Source organism: Microcaecilia unicolor, unplaced genomic scaffold (genome assembly GCF_901765095.1).
Source record: "Microcaecilia unicolor unplaced genomic scaffold, aMicUni1.1, whole genome shotgun sequence".
Classification (NCBI taxonomy): domain Eukaryota; kingdom Metazoa; phylum Chordata; class Amphibia; order Gymnophiona; family Siphonopidae; genus Microcaecilia; species Microcaecilia unicolor.
In genome coordinates, this window is record NW_021963153.1 from 96000 (window position 1) to 115073 (window position 19074).

The following is a 19074-nucleotide window of genomic DNA, read 5'->3' on the forward strand; positions in this document are numbered from 1 at the left end:
CACTATCAAGAGGTTTCCAGATGTATAACCCCCTCCCTGGTAGTGATGTAATTACATTACAATTTAACAGTTATAGTTAAATGCATAGGATGTTACTGTAGTCACGGTAGTTATTATGATGGTTTCCCATTCAATTCACATCACCACAGAGATGTAACATTTGTTTGCAATAATAATATAATGATCATTGAAACAGAATCAAGATGTTTAATTCAACAATTTTTAGTTTTATAATTCAGATAGAAATCAGTTATAATTTTTAAATGTAGAATAACAAGTTACAATTATTATTCAAGAGTAATCAAATTTATATTGTTCACTCAGATATAAGTACCGAATGTCAGCTTTCAAGTATTGATATTTTCAGCTTAAAGCTAAGGGCCCTGTTTACTGAGCCACGCTAGGAATATATGGGTGTCTCTAGGTAGTAACCGTAGAAATGAAAGGTCCAAAAATTTCCACAAAAGTCCAACACAAGAGAAAAACGAGTGGAAATACAATTTCAAGAGATCAAACCAGGAAAAGAGGTGAAATGCTCCGAAAAACTTTATTGAGGACCCAACACGGTCCGTGTTTCGGTTTTTAAAAAAAAACCTTCATCAGGGGTCTAAAAGATAACAATCAAACATATATATGGTTAAATAACATGAAAGCAAATACATTACGACAATTATAGAAATCTAAAAACACACCATATATACCAAACACGTAATAATTAAAAAATTTTTATAATCAAAAATCTGAAATGTCAACTGAATCGATGCACATATTGTTATTATATCATCAGATGACCATCATAAGAAGCAAAAGGTAAACCGATTATATAAATTTGAATTGATATATATAATAAAACTTGTTTCTACAAATGTTATGTATTAAAATAATAATATTAAACATAAATATGAAAAAGAATTTGTATGAAAATAATTTTGTATAATATATGACAAAACGGATGTCTATAATTAGAAGAACAGAAGTCTACATATAAATGTCATGAATTTAATAGAAAACACTAATATCATTTATTTAAGAAAAGATAATAATACATTAAATGAGAATTAAATAAATAACATATAAAATGAGGTTTATAGCAGATATTTTCTCAATACATGTATATTAGATGAAAAGAAATCAATTGAACATACCAATCAGTAGTAGCACGGGAAATATACTGACAGACAAAGGGAGCTTGTAAAAATGTAGTCTCTATAAGAATTGTGAATAATCAGAAAATATTAAGTATGGCGAACAGTAAAAATCAAAATCATAATAATGAGTTGTATTAAAACGTTTAAAGACCAGTATAATAAAAAGTTATTTTTGTAAAATTGTTTGATAACTGACATATCTATATGAATATCCGTATCATGATAACAAAATAAATTGTTAAAAAATAATAAATCATATTAAATAAAAATGTAAATAACATATAGATCCACCATCATTAAATACCTGAAGTAAAAAGTTAAAGATTGGAACATATATTTCCAAAATGTCCGTACTTATTCAAAAATAGCCGTGGAACACCTAACCTTCAGGAAGTAAGAGACAAGAAGGTATACACTTGCACTTCACATAAAAGATCGAAAAAAAGAGAGGGCTGTGTATATCAAATTGTAATATATCTTAAATTACAAAGTATGCTAACGCATGGGGTATGTGTGTATATGTACATCCCTGAACGATAAAAGCGCCAGAAGTGTTAGTCAAAAAAGGAAACAGCTAAGAAAAGTATATTTGTACCCATCGTGTTATATCAATCAATCATAGTGAATATCTAAATGCACTCATTTGCTAATATATAGGATATAAATAAATATGTGTATGTGTATGTACCATACGTATAGGGACGCCCAAAGTCCTATCAAAAATAACATATCGGTAATGAAGCTGTAATATAGTCAAAATAGTAACCAGCTGCATATACATCAGTAGTTTTTTATCGAGTAAAATAGAACGGTATCTTACCTTGAATGAGTAAAAGAGTGTAACTCTGTATCAACGGGTTTAGTTTAAAATAATAATAGAAAAAAGCGCCAAAGAATAATTTAAATAACGATATGATGAAACGTGGGACCCGTCGATAGGATATCTCAAATTTCAAAATAAAGATTGTCACATATATTAGCCAATAGAAAGAAAATGACAGTTACGCTGGATAATTACTATGGAGATAAGTGAATCAAACGAATAAGAGTGTAAAGTGATAGGTATATCACATAATTATTTCATTAAATGAAAGACGATTTTTGAAAATAAAATTAAAACTTAATTAATGGATTTAGAAAATAACTGTGAAGAACTCAATAGACTAATAAATTGATAAATTTATATTCGAAAAAAGTGATCAAAGGGGTAATAACCAAATATTTAATCCAATGATGTTTTAAACAATGATCATATGTTGATGCCGAATTTTGAACAATATATTAACTAATAGAATGCAAAATGAAAATTATATAGAGGAATGATAGTAAGGACTGAAAAAAATTTTTGTGAATAATATATAGTGATTGTATGATCAAGTCCCTAACGGTAGAAGCGCCAGAGATGTTAGCCAGAAAAAGAACAACCAAGAAAAATATACTTGTGTTCATCGTCTTATTTAGTTTGGTGGAATGATAAAAACTAGACGTCTAAAAACACTCTTTGCTAATATATAGGATATGTATATGTGTATGTACCGTACGTTTAGGGACGCACAAAGTACTGTCAAAAAGAACATATCGATAGTAAAGCTGTTATATAGTCAAAATGAAAACCAGCTATATATACATCAGTATTTTTTATTATCGGATAAGCATAATAAGCTAAATAAAGTCAAAGAAAAGAGCGATACCTTACCTTGGCTGAGAAAAACAGTGTAGCCTCGTATCAACGGGTTTGGTTTCAAAATAATGATAGAAAGGGCGCCAAAACGAAATTTTATTTAAATAACGCTGTGATGTAACGTGGGAACTGTTGATAGGGTATCTCAATTTTCAAAATGAAGATTAGCACATGTATTAGCCAATAGAAAGAAAATGACAGTTACATAATACAATTACTATGGAGATGAGTGAATGAAACGAGTAAAAATGTAGAGTGATTAGTATACCACATAATTTTTAAGAATAGAAACTTAATTAATTAATTGAGAAAAGAAAAGGACTTTGAAGAACTCAATAGACTAATAAATTGATAAAATGATTTAAAGAGATAATGTCCAAATATTTAATCGAGTGATGATCTAAACAATTTGGCATGTGTTATTGCCGAATTGTGAACGCTATATTAACTAATAGAGTATAAGCAAAAGTTGTATAAAGGAATTATGACTGAAAAAAGGTAATATGTAAATAATGTCATTAGATAAATTACGTAAAAATAAATGAGATGGAAAATTATTGGAATAAATACAACTCTAATATTTAATTTAAAAAGTACATGAAAAGTAAATAAAAATTACTAACAAAAGAATGATTAAGCTCCTTGAAATTAATAAGTGAAAATCCGAAAATGAAATTTTCTAAAAAATATAGTTAAAAATTGAATTTAAAATTTAAGTAGATGGTGTCAGAATGTTATAATTAAATATTTAAATATATATGAACAGTTATGAAATATTTTAAAAAATTGTTGTTAATAATAATAAAAATAAAAATAAAAATAAAAATAAAAATACTGGTCGTAACGTTAACATATATGTAATATCAGAATGTGTATATATATATAATAACGAAAAATTAATAAAAGTTATTAAATTAATAAATTAATAAAAAGATTTTCAAAGAAAATGTAAATATTCAATTTCTTTGTTAAGACCTTTTGGAGCTACACATTCAGCTTGATATATGGCTCGTTGTTCTGCTCTTAATAATTTCTGATCAATGTTTCCACCACGAGGATTTTGTTTAATAAGCTGTAATACAAAAAATTTTAAATCATCAATGCTGTGTTCGGCATCGATCCAATGTTCAACTAATGGAGCTGATTTGACCTGCCTCCTGATGCAGCTACGGTGTTCAATTATCCGGGTTTTTATTTTCCTTTTAGTTTTACCAATATAAATCATATTGCAAGGACATAAGATTTTTGATTATAAAAATTTTTTAATTATTACGTGTTTGGTATATATGGTGTGTTTTTAGATTTCTATAATTGTCGTAATGTATTTGCTTTCATGTTATTTAACCATATATATGTTTGATTGTTATCTTTTAGACCCCTGATGAAGGTTTTTTTTAAAAACCGAAACACGGACCGTGTTGGGTCCTCAATAAAGTTTTTCGGAGCATTTCACCTCTTTTCCTGGTTTGATCTCTTGAAATTGTATTTCCACTCGTTTTTCTCTTGTCTCTAGGTAGTAAACAGGGCCCTACATTTTAAACTACCAATTTCTGCAGCTTGAGAACTTACTTTTGTCTCAATTCATATCTTCACCAAACGTTTTTAATAACACACATTAACAAAACTGGTTATTTTCTCAAACTATGTTTTCTTTCCACAGATTTCAAACTGATCAAGACTTTCTTAAGATTCATCAGGATTGTTCAGAAATTTCAGGTTCTTTGGTAAAAATTTGAACTAATAATTACTAAAACCCCAGAAAAAAAAATAAAAATGATGCATACTGAGTGTAAAACATGCGTAAAATATGTGTGCACACAACAAAAATATTAAACTTTAAAAAAAAACACAATTTAAATATAGACATGAACTTTTCCCTGATATTGCTAGACAAACTCAGAAAAGACGTCACTCCTTTCTGAAACTTTGTGACCGTGTGTTGTTGTAGGGGAATTTTCTGGCTTAATTTTCCTTGTAAATGTGTTGTTAAATTTCGATCGATTAAATATGTTTTCTTTGAGAATGACCAATTAGCCAAATTCCTGGACTCCAGACAAGAGCCGGCCGTAAACTCTCCGGCGCTTCCTCCATTAGTATCTACTCCGTAATAGGATAAGTGGGAATAAGTTCTATTCATTTTTTCCTATGTTAACCAATGTTTGAATAGTGCCTTGCCTATAATTGTGGACTTTAGCAGTAATTATCATTTAATAGATACTATATATAAACCATTTTCTTGAATTGCTATGATAATACTCCTTTTCTGTACAAGTGTTTTCTTTTAAAATTTATTGAAATTATAAATAAACTAGTAAAAGAGGCCCGTTTCTGGAGCAAATGAAACGGGTGCTAGCAAGGTTTTCCTCCCCAACACCCCCCCCCCTCTCCCTCCCTCCCTACCTACCTGCCGACCCCGTCATCGTTCTGACGCCATTGCTCCGCACCTCCTGAGCGCACCGTACGCCATTGCTCCGCCCTCTGTGTGTGTCGCCATTGCTCCGCCCTCGACATCATCACGTTTGACGCGAGGGCGGGGCCCCGAGACTTGGCGATTTCGGTGGCTTCACCACCACGAACCCTTCAAACCCGTCTTGAAGGAAGTGACGTCAGTGTCTTCAGAACGTTGAGGGTGAGTTTTATTATATAGGATAAATACAAACACAAAACCTTGCTGTTCACCGGTGTTGCTGTTTACCAATGAAGGGTAATTCTGCTGTCAGTCTGGAACCTGCAGCTTCTTTGATGAATCCACTGTGACCTACGATCCTATCTGAAAATAAATGAAAGGAAGCAAAACCCAATTCTTCTTGGGTATGAATTGCAGATCAGTGTCTTCGTAGGCTAAGGCCATGTATAACTAACTATATAGCGAATGCTACATACCTGTAGAAGGTATTCTCCGAGGACAGCAGGCTGATTGTTCTCACTGATGGGTGACGTCCACGGCAGCCCCTCCAATCGGAACACTTTACTAGCAAAGGCCTTTGCTAGTCCCCGCGCGCTCATGCGCACCGCGCATGCGCGGCCGTCTTCCCGCCCGAACCGGCTCGTGTTCGTCAGTCCCGTATGTAGCAAGACAAACCAAGGGAAGACACAACTCCAAAGGGGAGGCGGGCGGGTTTGTGAGAACAATCAGCCTGCTGTCCTCGGAGAATACCTTCTACAGGTATGTAGCATTCGCTTTCTCCGAGGACAAGCAGGCTGCTTGTTCTCACTGATGGGGTATCCCTAGCCCCCAGGCTCACTCAAAACAACAACCATGGTCAATTGGGCCTCACAACGGCGAGGACATAACTGAGATTGACCTAAAAAATTTACCAACTAACTGAGAGTGCAGCCTGGAACAGAACAAACAGGGCCCTCGGGGGGTGGAGTTGGATCCTAAAGCCCAAACAGGTTCTGAAGAACTGACTGCCCAAACTGACTGTCGCGTTGGGTATCCTGCTGCAGGCAGTAATGAGATGTGAATGTGTGGACAGATGACCACGTCGCAGCTTTGCAAATTTCTTCAATAGTGGCTGACTTCAAGTGGGCTACCGACGCTGCCATGGCTCTAACATTATGAGCCGTGACATGACCCTCAAGAGCCAGCCCAGCCTGGGCGTAAGTGAAGGAAATGCAATCTGCTAGCCAATTGGATATGGTGCGTTTCCCCACAGCCACTCCCCTCCTATTGGGATCAAAAGAAACAAACAATTGGGCGGACTGTCTGTTGGGCTGTGTCCGCTCCAGATAGAAGGCCAATGCTCTCTTGCAGTCCAATGTGTGCAGCTGACGTTCAGCAGGGCAGGAATGAGGACGGGGAAAAAATGTTGGCAAGACAATTGACTGGTTCAGATGGAACTCCGACACAACCTTTGGCAAGAACTTAGGGTGAGTGCGGAGGACTACTCTGTTGTGATGAAATTTGGTGTAAGGGGCCTGGGCTACCAGGGCCTGAAGCTCACTGACTCTACGAGCTGAAGTAACTGCCACCAAGAAAATGACCTTCCAGGTCAAGTACTTCAGATGGCAGGAATTCAGTGGCTCAAAAGGAGGTTTCATCAGCTGGGTGAGAACGACATTGAGATCCCATGACACTGTAGGAGGCTTGACAGGGGGCTTTGACAAAAGCAAACCTCTCATGAAGCGAACAACCAAAGGCTGTCCTGAGATCGGCTTACCTTCCACACGGTAATGGTATGCACTGATTGCACTAAGGTGAACCCTTACAGAGTTGGTCTTGAGACCGGACTCAGACAAGTGCAGAAGGTATTCAAGCAGGGTCTGTGTAGGACAAGAGCGAGGATCTAGGGCCTTGCTGTCACACCAGACGGCAAACCTCCTCCACAGAAAGAAGTAACTCCTCTTAGTGGAATCTTTCCTGGAAGCAAGCAAGACGCGGGAGACACCCTCTGACAGACCCAAAGTCTACGCTCTCAACATCCAGGCCGTGAGAGCCAGGGACCGGAGGTTGGGATGCAGAAGCGCCCCTTCGTCCTGCGTGATGAGGGTCGGAAAACACTCCAATCTCCACGGTTCTTCGGAGGACAACTCCAGAAGAAGAGGGAATCAGATCTGACGCGGCCAAAAAGGAGCAATCAGAATCATGGTGCCTCGGTCTTGCTTGAGTTTCAACAAAGTCTTCCCCACCAGAGGTATGGGAGGATAAGCATACAGCAGGCCCTCCCCCCAATCCAGGAGGAAGGCATCCGATGCCAGTCTGCCGTGGGCCTGAAGCCTGGAACAGAACTGAGGGACTTTGTGGTTGGCTCGAGATGCGAAGAGGTCTATCAAGGGGGTGCCCCACACCTGGAAGATCTGTCGCACTACACGGGAATTGAGCGACCACTCGTGAGGTTGCATAATCCTGCTCAACCTGTCGGCCAGACTGTTGTTTACGCCTGCCAGATATGTGGCTTGGAGCACCATGCCGTGACGGCGAGCCCAGAGCCACATGCTGACGGCTTCCTGACACAGGGGGTGAGATCCGGTGCCCCCCTGCTTGTTGACGTAGTACATGGCAACCTGGTTGTCTGTCTGAATTTGAATAATTTGGTGGGACAGCCGATCTCTGAAAGCCTTCAGAGCGTTCCAGATCGCTCGTAACTCCAGAAGATTGATCTGCAGATCGCGTTCCTGGAGGGACCAGCTTCCTTGGGTGTGGAGCCCATCGACATGAGCTCCCCATCCCAGGAGAGACGCATCCGTGGTCAGCACTTTTTGTGGCTGAGGAATTTGGAAAGGACGTCCCAGAGTCAAATTGGACCAAATTGTCCACCAATACAGGGATTCGAGAAAACTCGTGGACAGGTGGATCACGTCTTCTAGATCCCCAGCAGCCTGAAACCACTGGGAAGCTAGGGTCCATTGAGCAGATCTCATGTGAAGGCGGGCCATGGGAGTCACATGAACTGTGGAGGCCATGTGGCCTAGCAATCTCAACATCTGCCAAGCTGTGATCTGCTGGGACGCTCGCACCCGCGAGACGAGGGACAACAAGTTGTTGGCTCTCGTCTCTGGGAGATAGGCGCGAGCCGTCCGAGAATCCAGCAGAGCTCCTATGAATTCGAGTTTCTGCACTGGGAGAAGATGGGACTTTGGATAATTTATCACAAACCCCAGTAGCTCCAGGAGGCGAATAGTCATCTGCATGGACTGCAGGGCTCCTGCCTCGGATGTGTTCTTCACCAGCCAATCGTCGAGATATGGGAACACGTGCACCCCCAGCCTGCGAAGTGCCGCTGCTACTACAGCCAAGCACTTTGTGAACACCCTGGGCGCAGAGGCGAGCCCAAAGGGTAGCACACAGTACTGGAAGTGACGTGTGCCCAGCTGAAATCGCAGATACTGTCTGTGAGCTGGCAGTATCGGGATGTGTGTGTAGGCATCCTTCAAATCCAGAGAGCATAGCCAATCGTTTTCCTGAATCATGGGAAGAAGGGTGCCCAGGGAAAGCATCCTGAACTTTTCTTTGACCAGATATTTGTTCAGGGCCCTTAGGTCTAGGATGGGACGCATCCCCCCTGTTTTCTTTTCCACAAGGAAGTACCTGGAATAGAATCCCAGCCCTTCTTGCCCGGATGGCACGGGCTCGACCGCATTGGCGCTGAGAAGGGCGGAGAGTTCCTCTGCAAGTACCTGCTTGTGCTGGAAGCTGTAAGACTGAGCTCCCGGTGGACAATTTGGAGGTTTTGAGGCCAAATTGAGGGTGTATCCTTGCCGGACTATTTGGAGAACCCACTGATCGGAGGTTATGAGAGGCCACCTTTGGTGAAAAGCTTTCAACCTCCCTCCGACTGGCAGGTCGCCCGGCACTGACACTTGGATGTCGGCTATGCTCTGCTGGAGCCAGTCAAAAGCTCGTCCCTTGCTTTTGCTGGGGAGCCGAGGGGCCTTGCTGAGGCGCACGCTGCTGACGAGAGCGAGCGCGCTGGGGCTTAGCCTGGGCCGCAGGCTGTCGAGAAGGAGGATTGTACCTACGCTTGCCAGAAGAGTAGGGAACAGTCTTCCTTCCCCCAAAAAATCTTCTACCTGTAGAGGTAGAGGCTGAAGGCTGCCGGCGGGAGAACTTGTCGAATGCGGTGTCCCGCTGGTGGAGCTGCTCTACCACCTGTTCGACTTTCTCTCCAAAAATATTATCCGCACGGCACGGCGAGTCCGCAATCCGCTGCTGGATTCTATTCTCCAGGTCGGAGGCACGCAGCCATGAGAGCCTGTGCATCACCACACCTTGAGCAGCGGCCCTGGACGCAACATCGAAGGTGTCATACACCCCTCTGGCCAGGAATTTTCTGCACGCCTTCAGCTGCCTGACCACCTCCTGAAAAGGCTTGGCTTGCTCAGGGGGGAGCGCATCAACCAAGCCCGCCAACTGCCGCACATTGTTCCGCATGTGTATGCTCGTGTAGAGCTGGTAGGACTGAATCTTGGCCACGAGCATAGAGGAATGGTAGGCCTTCCTCCCAAAGGAGTCTAAGGTTCTAGAGTCTTTGCCCGGGGGCGCCGAAGCATGCTCTCTAGAACTCTTAGCCTTCTTTAGGGCCAGATCCACAACTCCAGAGTCGTGAGGCAACTGAGTGCGCATCAGCTCTGGGTCCCCATGGATCCGGTACTGGGACTCGATCTTCTTGGGAATGTGGGGATTAGTTAGAGGCTTGGTCCAGTTCGCCAGCAATGTCTTTTTTAGGACATGATGCATGGGTACAGTGGACGCTTCCTTAGGTGGAGAAGGATAGTCCAGGAGCTCAAACATTTCAGCCCTGGGCTCGTCCTCCACAACCACCGGGAAGGGGATGGCCGTAGACATCTCCCGGACAAAGGAAGCAAAAGACAGACTCTCGGGAGGAGAAAGCTGTCTCTCAGGAGAGGGAGTGGGATCGGAAGGAAGACCTTCAGACTCCTCGTCAGAGAAATATCTGGGGTCTTCTTCCTCTTCCCACGAGGCCTCACCCTCGGTGTCAGACACAAGTTCACGGACCTGTGTCTGCAACCTCGCCCGACTCGACTCTGTGGAGCCACGTCCACGATGGGGGCGTCGAGAGGTAGACTCCCTTGCCCGCATCGGCGAAGCTCCCTCCGCCGACGTAGTCGGGGAGCCTTCCTGGGAGGCGACGGCAGCCAGTACCGCACGCGGCACCGACGCCGGAGACCTCACCTCGGGCGATGGGCCAGCCGGCGCCACGCTCGACGGTACCGGTGGCGCAAGCACCGCCGGTACCGGAGGGTTAGGGCGCAACAGCTCTCCCAGAATCTCTGGGAGAACAGCCCGGAGGCTCTCGTTCAGAGCGGCTGCAGAGAAAGGCATGGAAGTCGATGCAGGCGTCGACGTCAGAACCTGTTCCGGGCGTGGAGGCTGTTCCGGGCTGTCCAGAGTGGAGCGCATCGACACCTCCTGAACAGAGGGTGAGCGGTCCTCTCGGTGCCGATGCCTGCTGGGTGCCGGCTCCCTCGGCGACCCAGAGCTCTCGGTGCCGACACGGGAAGGAGACCGATGACGATTCTTCTTCGACTTCTTGGAACGAAGCATGTCACCGGAGCTTCCCGGCACCGACGAGGAGGACGTAGAATCCAGCCGTCGCTTCCTCGGGGCCGGTCGGTCTCGGGGGGGCTGTACCGCAGGAGCCCTCAGGGTAGGGGGAGACCCACCCGAAGGCTCACTGCCACCAGCAGGGGAATGGACAGCCCTCATCTGCACTCCAGACGAAGCACCACCGTCCGACGACATCAGCCGACGAGGTCCCGGTACCACCGACGTCGATGCAGCTGTCCGATGTCTCAGCGCCGATGCAGAGGGCCGATGCCTCGATGCACTCGATGCACTGGTGGCCGAGGATGAAGGTCTGGACGCTGAAGACGTCGATGCACACGATACCCCCGGTGCCGATGCCGACGAAGAGCCCGAGAACAAAACGTTCCACTGGGCCAATCTCGCTACCTGAGTCCGCTTTTGCAAAAGGGAACACAGACTACAGGCCTGCGGGCGGTGCCCAGCCCCCAAGCACTGAAGACACGACGCGTGCCTGTCAGTGAGCGAGATGACCCGGGCGCACTGGGTGCACTTCTTGAAGCCGCTGGGAGACTTCGATGTCATGGGCAGAAAAATCACGCCGGCGAGATCAAAAGTCGAAATGGCGGAAAAGGCACCAAAAACAACAAGGGGAAGAAAACTTCGACCCGAGGCCTAAAAGCGGCCTATCCCGACGACGAAAGAAAACTTACCGGGGGGAAAAAAGACCAAGAGTCTTTTTCCACACAGAATGTTTTTTTTTTTTTTTTTGAAACAACACGACAAACGCGCGAGGTCGACTTTGCGGGGCCCGACACGGCGAAAACACGACCGTACCGAGCGCGGACAAAAGAAGACTGACGAACACGAGCCGGTTCGGGCGGGAAGACGGCCGTGCATGCGCGGTGCGCATGAGCGCGCGGGGACTAGCAAAGGCCTTAGCTAGTAAAGTGTTCCGATTGGAGGGGCTGCCGTGGACGTCACCCATCAGTGAGAACAAGCAGTCTGCTTGTCCTCGGAGAAATATATATATATTTAACAGATAAGCAATTATCCCTAAACTAGACCTCCCATTTACAGAAAAAGAATTTGTGATAAAGAATCAGCTCACGAAATCCAAATGCACCGTCTCACTATCTGAACACTCTGCTTTTCCACTCAAAGGGCCCTGTTTACTAAGGTAAAAATTAGCGTGTACTAACCGTGTAGACGCTCAAAGGAATATTATGGGCATCTACACGATTAGCGCATGCTAATGCTTAGTGCGTGCTAAAAAAGACCAACGCCTCCAGCGCAGCTTAGTAAAGAGGGCCCAAAGTTCTGTGAAAATTCTAATGTTGCTAGTATTAAACCATTAGTACCCGATAAACACGTCAGTACCGCTCAGCTTACAATCCAGCTCAAAATTCTTAGCTTTCAAATTTTCAGCAAGATTTGGAGCCCCGTTTACTAAGGTGCGCTAGTGTTTTTGGCGCACTGTAATGCTAGAGACACCCATATATTCCTCTGGGTGTCTCTAGTGTTAGTTAAAAACGTTAGCGCACCTACAGCACAGCTTAGTAAACAGGGCCCAAAGATTGGAACAAAATAACAGACATCATCACATCAGTGAATTATTTAGCAGATCCAAATGAAACTATGATTTATGCAGGGGCGTAGCCAGACTACAGACTTTGGGTGGGCCTAGGCAAGAAGTGGGTGGGCACCAAGTGCTCTCCCCCCACCAAAAAAATATCTCAGCAGGTGAGAAAATGCTAATTTCCACCTTTTCAGTCTGCAGTAGGCATGTGCAGAAAACTGAACATGAGCAGGTGCCAGTATCGTGGAGAGTTCTGTTTTCGTTACCATCAAGGGGAAGTCTTCAGCTGGCTGAGCTTGGGATCCCCACCAGCTACCACCAAACATATGCTACTGTTGGGTGGGCCTGAGCCCTAAGGCCCACCCAGGCCCACCTGTGGCTACACCACTGGATTTATGATTATGATTCAGCTAAGATACCAGCGTCAGTGGTGGGTCAGTTGAGCTGAGGTTGAAACCCTGGAGGACTGCCAAAACCTGATGGTCCTGGAGCAGTTTCTACAGAGATGAGGGAACATGTTCAAGACCACCAGCCCTGTACTCCAGAGAAGGCGGATGAGTTGGCTGACATCTTTATGTCTAACCATCGCTGGTTGGCAAAGAGAAGCCGTCCTTTTCCTCAGCAGGCAGGATCTAAGGGCAGCCAGGGCCCTAAGCCAAATATCCCTGTAACCTCAAAGGCTGTCAGCAAACCATCCAGTGTTCCTCCAAATCCTAAAGACTTTAGACACGAGTGTCCTTGTTATCAGTGTGGGCATACAGGATATTTGAAAACAAATTGCCCAAATAATGTCAAGCCTGTACTAAAAAGCATTTCAGTTCCTGCACCAAAGCTGGTGGCTTTCGTGGGTGGCTGGCTCCAGTTCCACGAAAGAGGCCCACGTAGTTGCCACAGCACAGAAAGTTACTGGTCATTCATCAAGCAAGGAAGCAGATGGGTTTCCACAACACTACAGCACCCCAGTAATTGTGAATCAGACCCAGGTGGCAGGGCTTGTGGACACTGGCTCTAGCATGATTTTATTACGATCAGAGCTAGTGCTGGAAGATGCTATTCCACCAGGACGCACTGCAGAGGTAGTGTTAGCCATCGTTCAGGATAAGGTATCTTGCAAGGATACCTCACAAACAGGGAAGATAGGGTTTCTGGATAGTGAGGTTGCACAACAGACCGTGGTAGGCCAGGTGCCCTTAAATACAACTAAAGATCAGACAAAAGATGGCAAATCAATAGTGTCAAGTACTAAGCATCATGCAAATAGGAACAACAAACATACTGTGAAATGTCTATATGCAAATGCTAGGAGTCTAAGAAATAAGATGGGAGAGTTGGAATATATTGCACTAAATGAAAAATTGGATATAATAGGCATTACTGAGACCTGGTGGAAGGAGGATAACCAGTGGGACACTGTCATACCGGGGTACAAAGTATATCATAGTGATAGGGTGGACCGGACTGGTGGAGGGGTAGCATTGTATATTAACGAGAGCCTTGACTCAGATAGATTACAAATTCAGCAGGACACAAATCACACCTTTGAATCACTGTGGGTTGAAATTCCATGTATAAAAGGGAAAAAAATGGTGATAGGAGTGTACTACCGTCCGCCTCGCCAGGATGTGCAGGTAGACACAGAAATGATAAAAGAAATCAGAGACGCGAACAAAATGGGCAATGTGATAATAATGGGTGACTTCAATTATCCAAATATAGACTGGGTAAATGTAACACGCTAGAGAGACTTCAATTATCCAAATATAGACTGGGTAAATGTACTATCGGGACACGCTAGAAAGGTACAATTCCTTGATGAAATCAAGGACAGCTTTATGGTGCAGCTGGTGCAGGAGCCGACGAGAGAAGGAAAAATTCTAGACTTGGTCCTTAGTGGAGCGCATGATCTGGTGAGGGACGTTATGGTACTGGGGCCGCTTGATAACAGTGACCATAATATGATCAGTTTTGATATCAACCTTGAAGTAACTGTACACAGAAAGTCAAATACGTTAGCGTTTAACTTTAAAAAAGGAGACTATGATAAAATTAGAAGAACGGTGAAAAAAAAAACTTAGGGGGGCAACTGAGAGGGTAAAAACTGTACAACAGGCATGGACGCTTTTCAAAAATACCATCCTGGAGGCCCAGGCCAAAAATATTCCACAAATTAGAAAAGAAAGACGGAAGTCCAAAAGACAGCCTGCCTGGTTGAAAAGTGAGGTGAAGGAAGCTATTAGGGTAATAGAAATGCCTTCAGAAAATGGAAGAAGGAACCGTCTGAAAATAACAAGAAGCAACATAAGGAGTGTCAAAGCAAATGCAAGGCGCAGATAAAGAAGGCCAAGAGGGATTATGAAAAAAAAAATAGCAGTAGAGGCAAAAAAACGTAGTAAAAAATGTTTTTGGTATATTAAAAGCAGGAAGCCGGCAAAAGAATCGCTTGGGCCACTGGATGACTGAGGGGTAAAAGGGCACTCAAGGAAGACAATGACGTAGCAGAGAGATTGAATTAATTCTTTGCTTCGGTCTTCACTGAGGAAGATTTGGGTGGGATACCGGTGTCGGAAATGATATTTCAAGCGGACGAGTCGGAGAAACTTACTGACTTCATGGTAAAAATGGAGGATGTAATGGGGCAGTTCAGCAAACTGAAGAGTAGTAAATCTCCTGGACCGGTTGGTATTCATCCTAGAGTACTGATAGAACTGAAAAATTAGCTTGCGGAGCTACTGCTACTGATATGCAATTTATCCTTAAAATCAAGCATGGTACCGGAAGATTGGAGGGTGGCCAATGTAACGCCGGGGAAAATGGTAAAGGCTATTATTAAAAACAAAATTACAGAGCACATCCGAGGACATGGATTACTGAGACCAAGTCAGCATGGCTTTTGTGTGGGGAAATCTTGCCTGACCAATTTACTTCAATTCTTTGAAGGAGTGAACAAACATGTGGACAAAGGGGAGTCGGTTGATATTGTGTATCTGGATTTTCAAAAGGCGTTTGACAAGGTACCTCATGAAAGGCTACAGAGGAAATTGGAGGGTCATGGGATAGGAGGAAATGTCCTATTGTGGATTAAAAACTGGTTGAAGGATAGGAAACAGAGAGTGGGGTTAAATGGGCAGTATTCACAATGGAGAAGGGTAGTTAGTGGGGTTCCTCAGGGGTCCGTGCTAGGACCGCTGCTTTTTAATATATTTATAAATGATTTAGAGATGGGAGTAACTAGCGAGGTAATTAAATTTGCCGATGACACAAAGTTATTCAAAGTCGTTAACTTGCGACAGGATTGTGAAAAATTATAGAAGGACCTTATGAAACTGGGAGACTGGGTGTCTAAATGGCAGATGACGTTTAATGTGAGCAAGTGCAAGGTGATGCATGTGGGAAAAAAGAACCCAAATTATAGCTATGTCATGCAAGGTTCCACGTTAGGATTTACGGACCAAGAAAGGGATCTGGGTGCTGCTGCGGCTAGGAAAGTGAATAGAATGTTGGGTATTATTAGGAAAGGAATGGAAAACAGGTGTGAGGATGTCATAATGCCGTTATATCGCTCCATGGTGCAACCGCACCTTGAGTATTGTGTTCAATTCTGGTCACCACATCTCAAGAAAGATATAGCAGAATTGGAAAAGGTGCAGCGAAGGGCAACTAAAATGATAGTGGGAATGGGACGACTTCCCTATGAAGAAAGACTAAGGAGGCTATGACTATACAGCTTGGAGAAGAGACGGCTGAGGGGAGACATGATAGAGGTATATAAAATAATGAGTGGAGTGGAACAGGTGGCTGTGAAGCATCTGTTCATGCTTTCCAAAAATACTAGGACTAGGGGGCATGCAGTGTAGCCTACTGTGACCCACAGTGGTGGTGGTAAATTGGCTTGGAATTGATTACTCAATCCTGAATGCTTCCTTAATTGTAGCCAATTCCTTCTTGAGTTTGTTGATCTAATTTTCCATAGCTGATATTTGAAGACAGATAGGACAAGTTCTAAGGTTCCAGATAGTTTGCCTAAGGATTAAAGTGGAACATCTATTGCACTGAATGAAGGTCATGTTGATGTGATTCACAAGTGTGAAAAAGTGAACTGTGATAGGGGATATAAAGGAGTAGGACTGAGTCACCAATTCAAATAAGTACCTGTATATAATATGTAAGCCGCATTGAACCTGCTATGAGTGGGAAAGTGAGGGGTACAAATGTAACCAAAAAAAAAAGTACCAATTTGGTTGGATTAAGTCATTGGCACAGAAGGTTCAAGATACAGTTCTAACAACAATACTACTACTGCTTACAGTGGCCAAAGGGGCAGAGCTCTATAGAGTATAGATAAAGAGTTTGACTTCTTGCTTAGAAACCCACTGTTTCGTCACACCTTTAAGACCTCGAAGGTCCTCTCAAGGATCATTACAATCTGTACCCTTGTCAAAAGAAATTGTACAATGTGATACCCCCCAGCAATCCGTCTCGGGAGTAGCCCCCATGCTCTGGAATTTACTCCCAGAGGGGCTACGTATAACGAGACTACCTCTACTTCAGGAAGCAGGTGAAAGCCTGGCTCTTCTCCCAAGCCTTTAATACATAGGATGACTGACTACACTCATTCTGCACCCGGACTAGCTTACTACACACACTGTAACTTAGATCAGTTCCTTATCTCTTACTTAACTATAGAACGAACTTGTCTTGAGTTTAACTAACCAGGGCCGTGCCTAGGGTCTCCGGCGCCCCCCTGCAGTTGGCCCCGCCCCCACGAAAACGATCGCTACACTACCGCACTCTTCTCCCCAGATCCTTTTCCTTTTTTTTTTTTGTTTAAATTTACCTCTGTCTGGCGGCAGCGTAGCGTTAGTGAGAAGGAGGCGGCCTCCCCTGCCCCGACGTGTCAGTCTTCCCTTCGCTCAGTGTCCCACCTTCTTCTGATGTCATTTCTGATGTCAGAAGAAGGCGGAACTGAGCGAAGGGAAGACTGACACATCGGGGCTGGGGAGCGCCGCCTCCTCACTAACACTACGCTGCCGCCGGACAGAGGTAAATTTAAACAAAAAAAAAAAGGAAAAGTATCTGGGGAGAAGAGGGCGAGGTAAGCATGGTGCGGCGGCTCCTGCCATGCTTACCTCGCTTACCGTGTTGGCACGGCCCTGTAACTAACCATAAAATTATCCCAACTAACTCTGTACCATGCATCTTGTTCCCATCATATATCTGCTCTTGCTCCCTCAGCTATATGGTAAGCTGTATTGTGGAGAACCTTTAGCATCATATCTATGTTAGTTGAATATTCTAATGCTGCTTATTAGGTGTATCATTAATATTATGCTAACATTGTATTATATATCTGGTATTTTAATTCCAGGGCTACTAAATGTATATATTTTTGATACTGTTTCATCGGTAGTCATAAGAACATAAGAGTAGCCATACTGGGTCATACCAATGGTCCATCTAGCCCAGTATCCTGTTTCCCAAACAGTGGCCATGCCAGGTCCTGGCAGAAAAGCAAATTGTTAGCAACATTCCATACTACAAGTCGCAGGGCAAGCAGTTGCTTTCCATGTCTGTCTCAATAGCAGACTATGGACTTTTCCTCCAGGAATTTGTCCAAACTTTTTAAAACCCAGATACACTAACTGCTGTTACCACATCCTCTGGTAAAGAGTTCCCGAGCTTAACTATTAATTGAGTGAAAAAATATTTCCTCCTATTTGTTTTAAAAGTATTTCCATGTAACTTCCTCGAGTGTCTCCTAGTCTTTGTACTTTTGGAACGAGTAAAAAAGTGATTTACTTGTAATCATTGTACACCACTCAGGATTTTGCAGATCTCAATCATATCTCCCCTTATCCGTCTCTTTTCCAAGCTGAAGAGCTCTTAGCCTTTCCTCATACGAGCGTTCTATCCCCTTTATCATTTTGGTCGCTCTTCTTTGAACCTTTTCTAATTCTGCTATATCTTTTTTTAGATACGGCGATCAGAACCGAACTCAATACTCAAGGTGTGGATGCACCATGGAGTGATACAAAGGCATTATAGTATTTTCAGTGTTATTCACCATCCCTTTCCTAATAATTCCTAGCATCCTGTTTGCTTTTTTGGCCGCCTCCGCACACTGAGCAGAAGATTTCAGCGTATTATGTACAATGACACCCAGATCTTTTTCTTGAGCACTGATACCCAAGGTGGACCCTAGCGTCAGGTAACTAAGATTCGGATTATTCTTTCCAATGTGCATCACCTTGCATTTGTCCACATTAAATTTCATCTGCCATTTGGACGCCAATTTCCTAAGGTCTTCCTGCAATATTTCACAGTCTGCATGTGTTTTAACAACCTTGAATAGTTTTGTATCATGTGCAAATTTGATCACCTCACTCATATTTCCGAGTTCCATATCATTTATAAATATGTTAAATAGTACCGGTCCCAGTACATATCCCTGTGGCACTCCACTGTTCACCCTATTATTAGGTTTAAATTTAATGTTTTCACCTCATTCATTGTATTTATATTTACTCTTGGTTATTTTACTATTGTTATGATGTTAACAAATTTGTAAGTTTCATGTTAAACTGTACCTGCTATACACCGCCTTAGGTGAATCTCTTCATAAAGGTGGTTAATAAATCCCAATAAAAAAGACAGTTTCGTATCCAAAATCACTCCCAAACTA

General features: G+C 43.4%; 1 long non-coding RNA gene across 1 annotated transcript; it reads right to left on the minus strand.

The window, feature by feature from the left end:
• Window positions 1-588: 588 nt before the first annotated feature.
• Window positions 589-2868, minus strand: LOC115459016. The gene is made up of 3 exons (XR_003940192.1): window positions 2845-2868; window positions 1146-1206; window positions 589-607 (listed from the first exon to the last, which is right to left on the minus strand). It is a non-coding gene; the product is annotated as an uncharacterized LOC115459016 (long non-coding RNA).
• Between the last annotated feature and the right edge of the window lie 16206 nt (window positions 2869-19074).